The following is a 16792-nucleotide window of genomic DNA, read 5'->3' as shown; positions in this document are numbered from 1 at the left end:
TAGTCGCCAGGTCTCTGACAAAGGAGCAAAGGTAATCACAGTGGAGGAAAAAAAAAAAAGAATCAAAACGCAGGTCTTACTTACACCCTTCACGAGATTAACTCAAAATATAAAATACAAAGCTGTAAATTTCACAGAAGAGAACATAGGAGAAACTCTAGGTGACCTTGCGCTTGACAATTACTTTTCAGATACAACACCAGAGTCACAATCCCTGAAACACTCGATAAGCTGGACTTCCGCGAAACGTAAAATTTCTAACCCGCGAAAGACACCGTCAAGGGAATGAGAAGACGAGCCACAGGCTGGGAAAATGTATTTGCAAAAGACACAAGCGATAAAGGACTGTTATCCAAAATGCACAAAGAAACTCCTCAAAGTAAACAAAATAAGAAAACAAACAACCCAGTTTAAAAACGGGCTCAAACCCTTAAAAGAAACCTCACCACAGAAGATCTGCAGATGGCACACAAGCACATGGAAAGATGCTGCACATCGCGCGTCATCAGAAAAGACAAGGTAAAGCCGCGAGACACCTCTGCTCGCCTGTTAGAAGAGCCAAAGCCCGCCGCACCGACAAGGTGCGGAACCTGCCAGGCTGCTCCACCCGGACCCCCGGACCCACGCTCCCTGCCCAGACTCTACCCGCTACACACACACAAAGAGAACCCCGGTCTGGTGGTAGAAAGCAGTGGACGTGGTGCTGAGGACCTGGGTCTGCCGGCCAGCTCTGCTCCCCAAGCCACCTATGAGGCTCAGAAAGGCCAAGGCCAGGGTCATACTCGAGTCGACACATATCCACCCCCGCCGGACACCTCCCGCCAATTGTACGACACGCTTGCAAGCTCGCAGGCATGTGCAAAGCCATCTGGTCTGTGAGGTCTTGCGGCCAGGGCCTCTGCCCATTCCTCTTGGATGCCCCCGTGCCCCAGACACAGTCTTGTACCCACAGTGCCTGGCACCCGGACTATCCCACCAAGGGCTTGGTAAACCGAGGCAGGATGATGGCCTGTGCCAGAACACAAGAGTTTGGGGGTGGGGCAGAACCAGCCCCGAGGCTCTGTAAGGCCACAGCGAGGCCCCCTCTCCCTTCCCGCCCAGCTTCCGGGGGCCTGGCTCTCGGGTGACCCAAACCCTGAGACCCCGTGACACAGGAGGCGGAAGGTGCCCATCAACATTGCCACCATAGCTCATTTATTAGTCTAACTGTCAGTCTTCACGGAGAGAGGGCTGAGGAGAGAGCTGATGGGAGCGTTGCACCCTTTCTGCGGGAAGGGGAGAAGCTGCCCTCAGAAATTAGGGATGGCTGTGGACAGGCCGGACCATCGGAACGCCAGCTGCCTGACGAAGCAATAAAGGCCTTTGTTCTCCCCCTTCTCGCTGCCCTGCTCTTCCATGTACAATTATTACAAAAATCAAAGAGAGGAATGTTGCCTTGAGATATGATTTCCATATTGGTATGGATTTTATTATACAAGCAGTGCAATACGCTCCATTATCATTTTGATTATGTGTGCCTTTCATTTGCACTATTGGACCATTATCTGCGGTGCATTCATAACATTATAAGAAACTGGAACTCTGTCCCTAAGATGAATTGTAAAAAAGGAGTTCTATTTTTGCAGATTGATATTTCAGGGGAGAACATTAAACAGCAAACGTTATTTGTAAAGTTTGGTTTTGTTTGGTTTTTTTTTTTTTTAACGTAAACTCTTAAAAGAAGGAAATAACCCTGATATTTCTAACAGACAGAAAAGCCCCAGGCTAGATGCAGTAAATGATTGCAATCTAGAATGCGTGTACTATTAGGGACTCCTGATTAAATTGTAAGTTTCTTGAGAGAAACAAGTCAAGCAGATGAAGCTGGGGATTCAGCCTGGCGGTTAGGGGAGAGAAGAGAAAGACGTGGCTTCGGCCCAGGTCTCCGGACCAGGAGGTGAGATTCGCAGAGGACGAGGGAGGTTTTAGGGGGCGTCGGGGCGGGGGCGCTTACCTGTGAGTCTGGGTGGGATGCTTGAAGGGCCGGGTTGGCACGCCTGGAGCTTGCTCTCCGATGGCTTCCGGCACCGTCACCGAGCAGAGCCCAGCATGGTGCTTCCTGCTGTGGGCTCCAGGGGATGGGGGGAGGGGAGGGGGCGTGCTGCGGGAGCCCAGGAGCTGTGTGTCCTTGCCGAAATCCCGTACCTCTCTGACTCTCAGTTTCCCCGCTGAGCAAACGAAGCTAATATTTCGTGGAACTCGTGGTCACAGTTTGCTGGAATGATCCAATGAAGCTACAGGCGGGAGAGCCCCTGGAGAAGGATAATGCTGTTTTTTATATTAAGGATAATAACATAGTAAGTTATATACGATTAAAAATGTAATTGCCCTTCCCAACACAGCCTGTCTAAATTGCAAGCATCACGCCATCATTCAGGGCCCAGCTCGAATGCCGCCTCCTCCATGCGGCCCTCGCTGATCTCCGAGCCAGAAGGCCCCTGCCCTCCTCCCCCACTCTCTTTCTCTTCAATCACTCTTCACGATGTAATGTGTGTTTCTTCTAATGGATCAAGGTTAAAAAGCTTGAAAGCCACTATCTCAGAGCGTGAGCTCCCTGAGAGCAAAGCTCAGGCCTCCTGAGCCTTCTGTCCATCCCTGTGGCCCAGAGCCCAGCCCTGACTCTCGGCAGGAGTTCAGTGCATGTTTGTTGAATGAATCTTTGTTATTCTAGTTCCGATATTACTGCATAACCTACCAGCTGGACCTGTTTGGGGGCAGGGAAAGTGTGCAATTACTGGCTCAGCTGATGGGAAGGGCTGGGTCTTTATTATCTGCTCCTGCAGAAGCAATTAGAACTCTTTAGAAAGAGTTTTTCTCCTTGCATCCAAAATCACCCGACTGGTCCCGCCTCATTAGCAGCAGGCCGGGGAGCATTCAACTTCCTCGCTTCTGAGGCTCACAGAGGCCTACTTGGCCGTGGATGGGCAGACTCAGTCTTTGGAAGATCCTTTTATACACCATTAAATTGATTTTTAAAACATTTTTAGTTGACACAATAGAAAGCTCACCCAGGGGTCTTCCTTCGACTTGGAGCTGAAATCCATATCTTAACCCCTTCCTGCTTGAGACCCACCTGCCCCCAGGGTGGCTCTGGGGGCTGCGGCAGGACCAGACTTGACTCATGTGGTTCTCTAACCCCTTTTAGGATAAATATATTGATTTTTGAATAAACAGTTTCATTTCCCCCATTCTCTCCAGCTTTCTAATTGCTCGATGTGGAGCCTCCTGGGGTGTGTTGCATGTTGATCTTTACCTTATTTAAAAAAAAAAAAAATGAGTGTTATTTTTAGAGATCATAGCTCTTTATTTATGTGAATATATGTCTCAAGTACAAGTTCACCAATTACTTTAATTCCCACTAAATGAGGAGCCAGATTTCGAGTGCTGCTGGAAGGTTAATGTACCCTTTTAGCTTCGGTTTAAATCTTGATGAGGGTTGGAAGTGAAGGATCTTAACCTTCTTCTCCTTCATGTCCAGGTCCAGGGCCCAAGCCTGCGTGGCTCCCTGACCCCTGGGTCACGGCGTGGGGGTGGGGGGGCGGGAGGCAGTCAGGGAGGAGGCAATGCTAGGGAACCTCTTTACTTTTGGGGGATTTTATGCAGCTTCAGCCTCTGCCCAGGAGCTCCGGGTGTGCAGCAGCCTGGCAAATAGTGTCCCCAGCCTTTCAGCCGGGCAGAGAGCACTCTGCCTGCGCCGTCTGCATTCTGTGAGGCAAACCACCTGCTCACTTACCAGCCCCTCCGACCCACCCATCTTGGCCCTCCAGAGCCCACGAGATGGCCTTCTCTGGCCTCCTTGCTGCTCTGCCCACCCAGCTGAGACCCAGAAACTTTAGAAAGCCGGAGATGGGAGAGGGGTTGTTCAGAAGAGGAGCGGGCATTGCAGCGTGGGAGCAGTGGGGGCTGGAAGCCGCTAGCCACCAGTTCCGAGGCTGCAGGGAGGCGGAGAGGCACCGCCCTGCCTTGAGGGGCGGTGGTCACCTGTGCGGCCAGGGGCTCGGGCAGGCGCAGGCTAGCACAAGTCAGCACAAGGCACCGACCTGAGGCGCAGGGGGCCTTCCGGAGAGGCTGGCCCGGGGCTGAGGGCAGAAAGCAGGGTGAGGGAGGGGGCGAGGGAGGGGGCAGGTCATATCAAAGGCCTTTTAGACACTGCCTGTCAGATGAAGACCAGGTGGGGGTCTGAGGCCTGGAGGCCTGGGGACGCTGGGCAGACCAGGTGGATCTCACCGAGGTGGTAGGACCCCAGAGCGGGGCTGGTCTGCGTGCAGACCGTGGGGACCCGCCCCCAGTTCCCCCCTCACCCACCCCCACTGCCAGGAGGCTAAACAGAGAGAGTTCTTCAGAGAGGATTTAGGACAGACAGGTGAGGGGCCCGATTTAAAGGGCCAGCAGCGGGAGAAGTGCCTGGGGAGGAGCCGGCAGCAGGCGGAGGGGCTCCAGCCGCGTGGGAGGAGGCACCCCCCACCCCCCACCCCCCACCCCCGGACCCGGCAACGGCAACGAAGGGGCAGGCGCCGCCTCTGCCCGGGCCTTTGACTGAAGCGAGGGGAAGGAAAGCTGGACCTCAGCGGGTTGGAGAGAAAATGGGAGGCGCACGTGCAGGGGGCGAGGACAGGCGACTCTTTGGAAGAGCTGCGGGCTGGAGGGAAAGGGCGCCGCGTGACGGACGGGTCTTTCCAGTGAGGAGCAGTCAGCACGCGGGAGAACGAAGGACGGAGGTGGAGAGAGACCCCGGGAGGGTGACGGCTGGTGGGGGGGGGGGGGTGTCTGGGGGGAGCAGGAACCCACTGCAGCTGGGAGTGAGGGACGGTGGTGACTCCAGATCTCAGACTCTGGTCCTCGGGGTCCTGCGGGGTGACAGCTGCCAAACGGGTGGGAGGAACGCAGGGTTACAAAGCCGAAGGGGCGTCTCTGCAGCAGAACGCGCATGCTCAGGACCAAATCAGGCCATCGGGGCCAGTCCCGCGCAAAGGGAAACGGTGGTCTGACAGCCAAAGGGAAGGGGAGGCAGGGGCTATAAATAATGGATGGATGGAGGGATGGTGGATGGAAAGAAGGAAGGAAGGAAGGAAGGAAGGAAGGAAGGAAGGAAGGAAGGAAGGAAGGAAGGAAGGAAGGAAGGAAGGAAGGAAGGAAGGAAGGATAATGGATGGATGGGTGGATAGATGATGATGGATGGATGGATGAAAGGGAAAAAGAAGAAAGGGAGGGAGGGAGGGAGGGAAGGACAGAGGAGGGGAACCGGGAGAAAGGGAGGAATTTAACTCTACAAAGTCCTGAAGGACGGGGTACTGTGCAAGACGTGGCAAACGCTCTGAAGAGCGCCGCGCCGACCCTGGAGGGTCAGGGCGACGCACGCAGGAGGAGACGCTCCATCCCGCACGCACCTGGCGCGCCCTCAGGAAGCTCCGCCTCCGCGCACTGCCCGTCCCCTCGCGACCCCCCCACGCCGCGCCGCTCCTCCAGAGTCTCCCCTCTCTTCTTTCCTCCTCTTCCTCCGTCACCCTACACTCCCTCCCCTACGGTCCCTCTCCAGAGGGCTCAGCTCTCTCTGCCCAGCTTTCTGACCTCTTTTCTTCTTCTGGAGCGTCTCTGAGCCCTTTCTGACCTTATTATCCACCCAACTTTTTTCCCCAGCACTTTCCAGTTCTCTGACTCCGCCCATTAAAATGGGTCAGACCGACAGACTTTTCCTTAGCTGGTAGCAGGGAGGGTGGGAGCCTGGAACACCCGTTTGCAGACAGGTCCCCCTGAGATTTGGGTCCCTCTCACCGGCAATGTGCATGTTCGTGTCGGAGGTGTGCAGCATTTTCTAAACTCGTTGGATGAAGGGGTGCTTTTTGCTCGGTAACCTGTTGCTGGAGACTGGTATCTGTAGACGGCCGTTTGGGGAAATACTTCAAGGATCAGTTTAGGCAATAGAGAGGAAGGTGGCTAAGCACTAAAGGGGTCCCTACCTGTGGCCCCCACTTTTGTTATAAAATGGGTAGCAAGGCCCTCTGTCCCAATTTCGGGGGACTCATGTGATCTCAGTTTGGGAGGGTGCTACCACAGATGAGGACGGCCAACTGGGGGAGGACCAGAAACCACCTGTGAGTGCTGTTTCTAACCCAGTGACCGTGGGATGACTTTCCTCCAGCAGCATCTAGCAGGGTGTGAGGATGGAAGGGACGCTGGCCCAGGAGTCAGGGGAGCTGGGTTCTAGCCGCAGTTCTAACAAGCCAGCCACCCCAGGTTTGCTCCTGAGCCTCAGTTTCCTCTTCTGCAAGCTGGGCTTAATATGCACGCCCTGACTGAGGGATGTGACCAGAATGACCTGATGGATACGGATGTCCTCAGCAAATCGTGAAACGTGGAGAGGGCTTCGTTGGAACTTGGATCGTCTCCTTAGGCGCTCTTGGTGCTCGAAGTCCAGAGGCAATTCACGCTGTTTCTGAGGGCGGTGATCCCTCCAGCGTCACTGGAGAATTGTCCTTTGGACTCAGGTCAGCAATGATTTTGTTTCCAGGAGGATCCTTCCCCAGAAAGCCTGGTCTCCATGGGGTGCTCGGAGGCGTAGCTTCCTGAGGGCACTGCAAGGTGCATCCAGGATGGAGCCGTCTCATCCTGTGTGCGGCCCCGTGACCCTCCAGGTCCTCGCACAGAGCTACTGTTCTTCAGTCGCCGCTTACACACTGCTGAACAAAACGGGGGTGGGGGGGACGGTGCGATTTCTAACTAATCTTGAGTAAGTCAGACATAGGAGTTTTTTTCCCCACCTCTGGGAAGATTGTCAAATGAAACAATGTGGCTTTGAGCTTCTGACAGATGCTAATGAATTGTTGTTTACATTTTTGATTTACTGCCTAAACAAAGATAAGACATGCTCTTGAAAACACATTGAATGCACAATCCAAACACATCCATTAAATCTGTCACAATAAACATGACAGCTTTCTTCTAACCTAACAACTGGCATGCCTCATTTGCATATTAATGAGAAAACCCCGATCAGCCTGCACAAATTACTTGTATCTCATGAAGGGGCTGCTCCCGATGACAGCGAAGCACTTGGGGGTGTAAATACACCAAGTTAATACCTTCGCCGTTCCGATGCCGTTTCCGTCTCTGTGCACGGGCCGCCCTCAAGTCCAGGACTGGCTACCTCTGCCAGCCGCGTGGGTCCGGGGGTCTGCGATAGGGCATGGTGTGGGCTCCGAGAGCGCTGAGTCCACCTCCGATGCTGTCCATACTTATCGAGCATCTACTACGAGCTGGTCGGCATCTTCCGAGTGCGGCGATGGCTTGATCATCAATTGCATCAGAATGAACCAAAAGGAACACACTAGATATTGACGGAGTACCGCCAAGGCATGCGGGATGTCCACATGCCTCATCACGTTTGAACCTCACAGGAAGCCTTCGAACAGGGCCGACAGTAGGAAAAGCGTACATGCCCCCGCGACCCTCCCTTCCCTGGGGCAGACATAACTAATCGATATGGACTCGACCCCACAGTGCTTCCTGGGAGCCTAGGAGGCCGCCTCCATCCACAGTGGTCCATACAGGCAATGAACCCACTGGTATTGGCCTTCGGATAGGTATGATTGTCGCCATTAGAGAAAGGAGGAAAGGCCCCCTCGGAAAGGTAGGGGACCTGACCAGGTCACCCAGTTGATAAGAGGAGACATTGAGGTTCAGGCCTGGACCCTCCAGCTACGAGCCAGGTGGCTTCCCAGAGCACCTGCCGGCCCCGCCGGCCCCCAGTGATGTCCTCAGGGCCACCAGTGCTGGAAGTCTCAGGAAGCCCTGCCCTCCCTACTTATCCCAGACAGACTTGGCTCTGAAGCCTCATGCTGAGTGACCTTGTCAATGCACTTGGTCGCCCTGAGCTGCACCTGTAAAAGGACAGCAATAGCTCAATTCCTATGACCATTGTGGGCAAAAACGAGATCTCGTTCTAAAGAACTTAGCACAAAGCCTGGCACCTAGTAAATGCTCAGTAAATGCAGCTTTAAAAATGCCAAGCCATCAACTCCAATATTTTTCCTGGCTCCACCCTAGATGCTTCTTGCTCCACAGGAACCAGAGTCAAGGGCACAGTGGTGCTCTCGGAAGGCGCCGAGCCGTCTTACGAAGCCCCGCCCCGTGCCCTTCTTCTCCCCAGGCCTCGAGCTTCTTCTCCCAGGGGGGCCTTTTCCTGAGCGAGGCCTTCCCCCCCAAGGACGACGTAGGCCCCGCAGTGCTCCGGCATTCTGAGCCCTTTAGACACCTCCGTCCTGGTCCACGCCTCGCAGCCAGGCTTTGGCCCCTGGGGCAGCCGAGGTAGCGTTCCCCGAGGACTCTGCTGGCGAGATCCTCGGTTCCGAGGTGGAGCAGGCCGAAGGCATTCCATGGGAAAGGATCCTCTTCTGCCACCGGGCGTCTTTATTCCAGATCATTCTATTCATACCGTTTCACAAGAAAGAAAGTTCTGTTATCGCCGAATTCGGACGCGTGCAGAAACGTCCGTAGTGCTGCTGTTCTTTCCCTTCGTTAATTTTCCTGACCTACCGTTTCCCGAGATCTGCGTGCCAGACTCTGTGTCATGCATGGTAGTAGGCTGCTCCTAAGATGAGCCCCCGTGTCCCCTGCCTCCCGGTTTCCACACCCCTGTGTAATACCCTCTCTGACTGCGGGCTGCACTACATCTTGCTTCTAACAAATAGAATACAGCGAGGTGGTGAAATGTTACTTCCAAGATTAGGTTCTAAAAAGACTGTGTCTTCCATCCCGAACAAATTAACGCGCGCGCTCGCTCTCTCTCTCTCTCTCTCTCGCTCTCGCTCTCTCAGATTGCTCACTCTGGGGGAACAGCGCCCATGTCATGAGACGGCCCTGTGGAGAAGTGTGCACCAGCCTCCAGCCAACATCCAGCAAGGAACTGGGGCCCTCATTCCATCAGCTCCCACCAGCACCTTCAGAGGGAGCTGACGTCGCCGTCCCGCTGGGTCCCCAACTCAGTCGGATCTTCAGATGAAACCACAGCCCCGGTGACAGCTTCACGGCAGCCCCGTGGAGGCAAAGCCACCCAGCTCAGCCACGCCTGGACTCCTGAGTCGCAGAAACTGTAAGTTAATAAATGCTTTTTGGTTTTGGGTAGCAAAATTTGGGGGCTATTTATTACTCAGTGACAAATAACTAATACATATTAGGTAGAACCACATGAAATGGCTATTAAGTTTTAAAAAGTTAAATGTGAGCAATTTCCTGCAGCTCGAACTAAATATTTGATCCTATTCATTGCATATAACACCCTGCAAGCTACGTCCTCTTTAACCTCACTCCAAACACGTGGAAATGGGTTCTGAGAGCTGCAGCGAGTTCCCTGTGGTTACAGCCTACATGAGCTGCAGTGGAGACCTGAACCCAGGTCACTGAGACCTGTCTTCCTAACCGCCACACCACTGGATGAACACAGCATGACTCCTCTGCACCAGGCAGACAGATGAATGAGGCGCTGTCCTTGCCATTAAGAAAACAGAGAGGCTCCACGACAGGCTTTAGACGGAAGGCAAGCCAGAGCTGGTTCTGGGATCTCTATAATGCCCCCGCCAACCGAAGGGAGACGTGAAATACACAAAAAGATCAGACCTGTGACATTTCTGCAAGGAGACTCGTTCGGCCGCCACCCCTTCCATCTATGAGTCACTATCTCACAATTCGTTTGCCTTTTCTAATCAGCGGGCAGGCTTTCGAGGCCCTTCCTTGAGCACATTTATCATTTCCGATACGATGACGTGGAGAGAATCCATTTTATTTACCCTCGCCGAGCCGCCCTGGGTCTCCTTTGCAATCGGCGGCGTGCGTGTGAGGCGCAGGATTTGTTGTGGCTAAATTAAGTCAAACGTCCTCGTCCCCGGATGCCGTCATGTCCGTAACAGGCCCTCGGTCTCTGGCTGCAGGCAGGCTCAGGCTACTGATCAGCTTCCTTCCCCAAGTCAATGTCTGTCATTATCTTTCTTATCTAAGTCACCTCAGGAATTGTCTCCACTGCCTCAGCCTGTCCAAGGGATCCACCGATGGAGAGATGTCCCCAACCCACTAAGGCCGAATCTAACACTGACCTTGCCAAACCCTGGCGGATCTGCAGTGAGGAAGAAACCCAAAGCCAGTGGCAAAGGGAGACTTGGTGGCCCCTGGAAAGTGATGAGTCACTGGGAAGCAATGCCACCTGTAACATTCCACCTGTGTTCAAACGGTCGCTTCCTCGGGGCCAAGAGGGCTCTTCTCGTCAGTGTTGGGGCCCGTGGGGAGCAGAGAGGGGGTTTCATCACCTCGAACCCTTGGTGGGACAAAGGGTTGCCTCCGCTGACCTTGAGAGGAGGCCCCACCCTCTTGGTGGCAAACTCACGGGTGTGGGAGAGCTACGGTGTCTCGGTGTCTCGGTGTCTCGAGATCAGGGTAACCCACGATGTGACCCGATCTGTGTCCTCCCTCCCTCTTGTTAACCCTTTAACTTCCCCGGCCAGGTGCCGGCTGTGCTAGGGATATCTCTTACGGGTCCGTATTTGGGGAGTAAGCCAGGGAGGGAGAAAGAGCAGCCCACCCTCGGGCATCCCAGGGAGAGGAGGAGCATGCAGTGGCTCCCCTCCCCCATTTCCCGTTAACGTCATACCTGACAGCTTCCCCCACGGAGAAGCCTCATAAAAATTAAGATATTCTGGATATTCTTAGGAAAATGAAATATTGACGAATGGCTCCCTGAGCCGATAATGGTAATGCATTTGAAAAATAGACAGGAGTGCCGTGTTTAAAAGCCTAAAGTCATAAAAGGTATTATGAATGGATGGATTGGGGACCTCCACAAGCAGACTTCATTGATGTCAGCGTAAGCGATGAACGCCGTCACTCTTCTTCATATATAACAGGAAGAGATGCCGCTGCACCCAGATCTCATTGTAGGAACTGTCAGGCTCCCTGGAATGGCATTGCATCAGCTATTTATGATGAGATGCGGGAGAAGGCAAGGTTAAGAGATCTTTATCTGCTGTCCATGGAAATGTGCTTCCACACTGAGGCGGGCGCATGAAATAGCCTTCCAGATAACCCATGACATCGAGGGCGCTGGAAAGTGAGATTGACCATGGGAGGCAGCGGATCCATGTCCAGACCGGCCTCCACTCACCCCTGGCGCCTCGGCCTCCCGAACACGCGCGAGAGAGTTCTCCTAGCTTCCTGGGCACGCCCCCCTCCCCCCGCCACCCCCGGAAATGTGACAGCCCTCGCTGGTGTGATAGAGTCACAGGGCAGCCAACACAAAGTTCATGCTCCCCCTTCCAGGAAGTAGAGAGGTTGCTGGGAACAGCTGCCCCGGGAGGGACCACGTGTCCCGGCCCTGCCCCCACCTGGTCTCAGGCCCGGCCGTGAGACTGGGTCACGGGCCGTAGTTTTGTAGAAGCAGCTGTGCTTCCTCCACAATCTCTCTCCCCTTCCAGAGAATTTCTAGGCCCTAAAGGTCGGTGGAATTATAACACCAAAGAATCCTGAACCCCTGGATCTCCCTGTGGAGAAATGCGCCCCTCCCCAGCCCAGGAGCTCCCACATCACACTTTACATAAAGGAGACGTGAACTTCCAGTCCACTGCTAAGCCAATGGAAATGTAGAGGTTCGTTTGTTACAGCAGCTGGTGTTAGCCTTAATAATCTAATTTAGTACCTTTCTGCGGGTCTTGTTCGTCCAGTAATCTGGGAGGAAGTGTAACATAGCAGCCTCCAGCAGGCCTGGAGGTGAGGCCTGCTTCTGCCACTGACGAGTTTTGTGACTTCAAGTACCCGGGGGAAAACTGCTTACTTTCTCTCATCTTCCATATCATTTTTTGTGAAATGAAGATTTTTTTTTTTAATCCTGACACTCATTCAGCATAGCGAAAAGGCGGAAGAGACTCAAGTGTCCATCAACAGATTCATGGATAAACAAAATGTGGCATATTCATGCAGTGGAATATTATGCAGCCATAAAAAAGAAATGAAATTCGGAACTATGCTACACTGTACGTGAACCTCGAGGACACTGTGCTAAGTAATATAAGACAGAAACAAAAGGACAAATATTGTATAATTCCACTTATCTAAAATACCTAGATTGGCCAAATTTGTAGAGACAGAAAGTAGAGAGGTGGCCGCCAGGGCCTGGGGGAGGCGGAGGGGAGAGTTATTGTTTAACGGGTACAGAGTTTCTCCTGGCAAAGACGACGAAGCTCTGAGATGGATGGGGGTGACAGTCACACAAAAGTGTGACTGTACTTAATGCCACTGAAATGCGCTCACAAAAAGTTTCGGAAGGATGACTGTTGCGTTTATGTATATTCTACCATAATTTTTTTTTAAATCCTGGACTTATGGGTTGGGGTGAATATTAAATCAAATAATCTACATAAAGTTCTTGGCGGAGAGCATGACAGCATAGTTATTGCGTGCATGAAGCACCCACTATGTGCCTGGCACCATGCCGAGTTTTGGGGATAATACAGTGAACAACATAGATGTTACCCCCATCTTTACTGACCAGGAAGGGAGGGCCAGGTCAGCAAGGAGAGTGCAGGTGACGTGGCCTGTTCCAAAAACAGTGAGCGCAGGTAGGGTCAGGGGAGCAGATAGGAAGGCTTCCTGCTGGGACCTCAGCTTGTGGCCCCTAGTTTGGGTTCAGGTATACACCTGCCACATTCCAAGGCAGAGGGACCAGGTATCTTTCTTGCTCCTGTGTCCCCAGCCCTGGCCCTTATCTGCATAGGGACATAGTCAGCATTCTACAACGCTTATTTCCCTGTTGGCCTCACAGAGTTCTCAAGCTTATGGCATTCTTTAAAAGCAAGATTTAAATTTTCAAATTCAAGCTTTGGAAGGAAAAGCCAGATAAATACATAGCTATACAGAGACACATGGCATTTATCACAAATGACCCTCCTCAGTCAAAACTTACTCTCCTGGGAGGAGAAAGGCCCATCGCTGCATCCATGGGGAGGAAGGGGTGATTCGGATTCTGTGGGAAAACGCTCCCAATGAGGAACGAGGCGCCGTGAGGGTGCAGAGGAGCGTACCCAGCCCAGTCTGGGCGGGCCCGGGATGGGGGGCCAGGGAGGGCGCGGTCCTGACAGACGGGCTAGGTCCCCGTCGTCTGCGCCCCATCTCCGTCCTCACGTCCACCCAGAGAACTCCAGCGTTCCGGGGGCACCCACCCGCCCCAAGCCAGGCCAGGGCAGTCAGGCAGGGAGACTGGCTCCCAGAAGCCTTACCAGGCCTGTTTGGGTATGGAAGGGTCCCCTTCCGCGGGGGGTGCTGTCCTCACAGGAACGTAGGCTGCCTGGAGCTTTGGGTCCCTGCATGAAAAGCAGCAGGGTGCCTCCGCGTTGGGTTACCTGAGCCAGGAACTCTCCCTTTTGCCTAAGACTGTTTAGGTCGAGTTCCTATAACTTGCGTCAAAAACCGTGACTCCCTCCCTCCCAACCCTGTTTCTTCACTGGCTCGGGGGCATGGAGTTGGAAAGCATTCGGTGGTGGTCGTTACACAAATCACTCGCATTCGTGGGGTAACCAGCCATCCTGGTTTTCCTGAGACTAAGAGGTTTCGATGCTAGAAGCCGGGACAGACCCAGGCAACTGGGGCCCGTTGGTCACCCTAGACCACTTACATCTCCCCAAGCCCGTCCAGAGCAGTGGGAAACGAGGAAGGTCCGGGGCCCAGCGAGGAAGCGCGCCAGGCCCGAGAAGCCAGAGAATTCCCCCGACGCCCGTCCTGGCCGCTAAAGGCACTAACTCGCGGCCAGCTACGAGCCACCTCCCTTCCAGGGACCCTCGGCTGGCAAGGCCCGCAAACCCAGAAAAACTAGAGCGTCACTCTGTGTGCTGGCGTGTAGCTGAACCACCGTCAGGGTCACTGACGAGGCCAGCCACACCAGAAACAGTCCCATGCACGGATGCGGGCGCCCCGAAAGGGGCTGCTTCCGGCAGTCGTCGGGCGCGCCGCGGGCATGTGCACGCACAGCGAGCGCTTGATTTCCCTGGCAATACACTATTTCTAACCTGATATGGAAAGAGAAAAATGTCGTGGTCAAGAAGTTTCTAGAAAACAGTTCTTACTGGCTTTGTGTCCGGCCAGCCTCCATTAAGTCCTAAGGCGATAGTGGCATAAGGAACACGGTTAATTTCACATTCTCTTCTGGATTCTCGAAGAATACCCCGCCCCCGCCACAGCCCCCAGAAATAGGCCTCACCTGACCAGCAGAGAGCCGGCCTCCCAGGGCCAGGAGGTGACTCGTCTGCGGGGGCTGGGAGGGGGAGCAGCAGATGCTGTTTTCACAGGCCGACAGGAAACGAATGTGGATTTCCTGCTGGAAACCTCTGCAGCCAAACAGGGCGAAATTCTCCCACTGTCAACGATCTCTTTCGCTCGCTTTCTCTTTCTGTCAATATGCTGTTATCTCCAGTGACTCCTGCCCTCCCAAGAAAAACGAGGCAGGAAATAGACAATATAATGGGAAATATGGCAAATGCACATTTCCTGTCAACAATATGCCTTCCTAATAGATCGTCGGATGAGTATTTTATTAGAACGATGATTGCGACAGCTACAGTATTCCCAGAGACAAAGCGGGGCGGGTCTCAGAGGAATGTGGAAGGGGCTTAGCCAAGAAGCAGCATGGCTTTGGGGCTCGGACGTGTATCTGGGAGCCAGAAACCTACCCGTTCCAACCTTAGATCTGGCTCCGATTGCCGTGTGACCATGAATGTGGACACAGACACTCTGTCTCCTGCCCTCTCTCCTGCTCGGGACTGAGGCTGATGACACTCCCAAGCCTCCTTGCCCCAAGGCCTAAAGATAGAGGCGCTCAGGTGGATGGCCCTGGAGGTGCCGAGGGTGCCAGGGCCCACCTCGTTCTTCCCGGCTTGGACTCCTGGCCACAGGGTGGCTGAGCTCCCGCCATACACAGGTCCCCTGCCACACTCCCGCTAAGCCGGGGCTCCAAGCCCTGGCCCACGTCAGCCTGGCCACAGCCCACACAGATGGCCCCATCCGGAACGCAGATGTCTTCAGGGTACAGTGGGAGGACAAGTAAAAGGCAAAACGTTTATGAAGAGGCCTCGGTTGGTGCATACTTCCTTTTCTGTCCTTGGAGCACCGTGGTGCCTCAGGAAGTACCTGGCTTTGTCCCGTGGAAGTGCTTGCCGCAGTCCGGAATGCCCCCACCCTACGCACACACCCCCCATGGGGTCGTGCATTTCCTTTGGGCTTCTCACTCTCTTCCAGAGTCTACAGTGCCCCTGGCACCCAGTTAATGCTCAATAAACATTTATTGAGTGGAAGGAACGAGTGAATGAATGAATGAATGAATGATCTAATTGAGCAATGGCCCTGGTGTGATTATAGTTGGGAAGAGAGTCTCCTATCATCTCACAGACAGGACAGAAATCGGCCACTTGTCCCTGACCCAAACAAGCAGGGTCTAATCGCCTTTCCCCTGCCCAAGAAGGCAGAGTAGGGCTTTCTTCTCCAGTGTGGCCAAGGACGTAGATGCAGAAATCGGTGCTCTCTGGGTCTTCCTGGCCTCTGTGAGCTAATGCGCTGTGAAGGGTTTTGCTGGAGGAGGTGGAAGATGTTGAGGTAGCGTGGTGGCTTTTCTTCAGAGTTTAGAAGAAGGGGCCAAAGAAAAACACACCCTTGATTGTGCCTGGGCTCCAGGACTGTGGATCGAGATGGGTTTGTCTCATGAGTGCAGAGCCAGGAGAGCAAAGGGCAGAGAACTCTTTAGGTCTGTGAGGATTTTAATTTTTTTAACGACAAATTTATTTGAAATGCTTAATCATAAATTGGGGGTTGCCTCTGCACGTTTAAACTTCAGCAGAGTCCGAGGTGGCGAAGGCATCAGGTTAGCAAAAATATAAAAGCAAAAGACAAAGGGAAGAGGGAGATGGTTTGAGGGTTTTACCAAAAAAAAAAAAAAAAATGGCAGAAGTTTAATCTCCAGAGCCAGGTATATAAATAAACCCAAGAAATCAGAGAGCAAGAAATAAGAGTAAGTTCTGAAAGAATGAAGAGATTTTATACAGCAGTCATCTGCTCAATTTATGGAACCTTTTCCAAATCAGTCAGTGAAATGACCAGAACCGAGTTCCAGCCAAGGACGGGTGTCCCTCGACCCAGCCACCGTGTTTTGTCAGTACAGCCCCTGCTGCCAGGCCCTTCTGCCAATGTCCTCCAGCGGCCCGGGCCACCCAAGGCCCCAGGGCGCAATTCGAAGAAAGCCAATCCAATTTCTTTTACTAGTTAACAACATCCTACTGTGTCCCAAAATGGATTAGGCTTTTAGGAGTCTCAAAAAGTGAGCTAAAATTTTTTTTAAAAAGCCAATCCATATCCTTTAAGGGGTTATTATCTAATAAGAAAATGGAGCCAAGTAACCCCCGAGCTATAAATCATGGCAGGAGAATTCCTCCGTAGGAGAAATACACAGGTCCATGCTTTCTTTTAAAGAGAGAAGAGTTTGTTTTCAATCATAAAGGCAATACAAACAGAAAGCTAGAGAAATATGGAAGAACATAAAGAAGAAATTTAAAATGATCTGTACCCTACCGACTGGAGATCATCTTTGTCCACCTTTTGACCTATTTCCTTCCAGCCTTTGTACATACATAAAAATATTTATTTTATGAATGGCCTCCATTGTTCAGATTTTATATCCGGAGCAGGTCCCCGTGCCACTGGGGACTCCTGGAAAGCACCGTTGGTGAGTGGTTGC

This window comes from Rousettus aegyptiacus, unplaced genomic scaffold (assembly GCF_014176215.1).
Source record: "Rousettus aegyptiacus isolate mRouAeg1 unplaced genomic scaffold, mRouAeg1.p scaffold_m13_p_6, whole genome shotgun sequence".
NCBI lineage: Eukaryota > Metazoa > Chordata > Mammalia > Chiroptera > Pteropodidae > Rousettus > Rousettus aegyptiacus.
The sequence above is the reverse complement of the archived record's forward strand: the minus strand, read 5'-3'. Positions refer to the sequence as shown.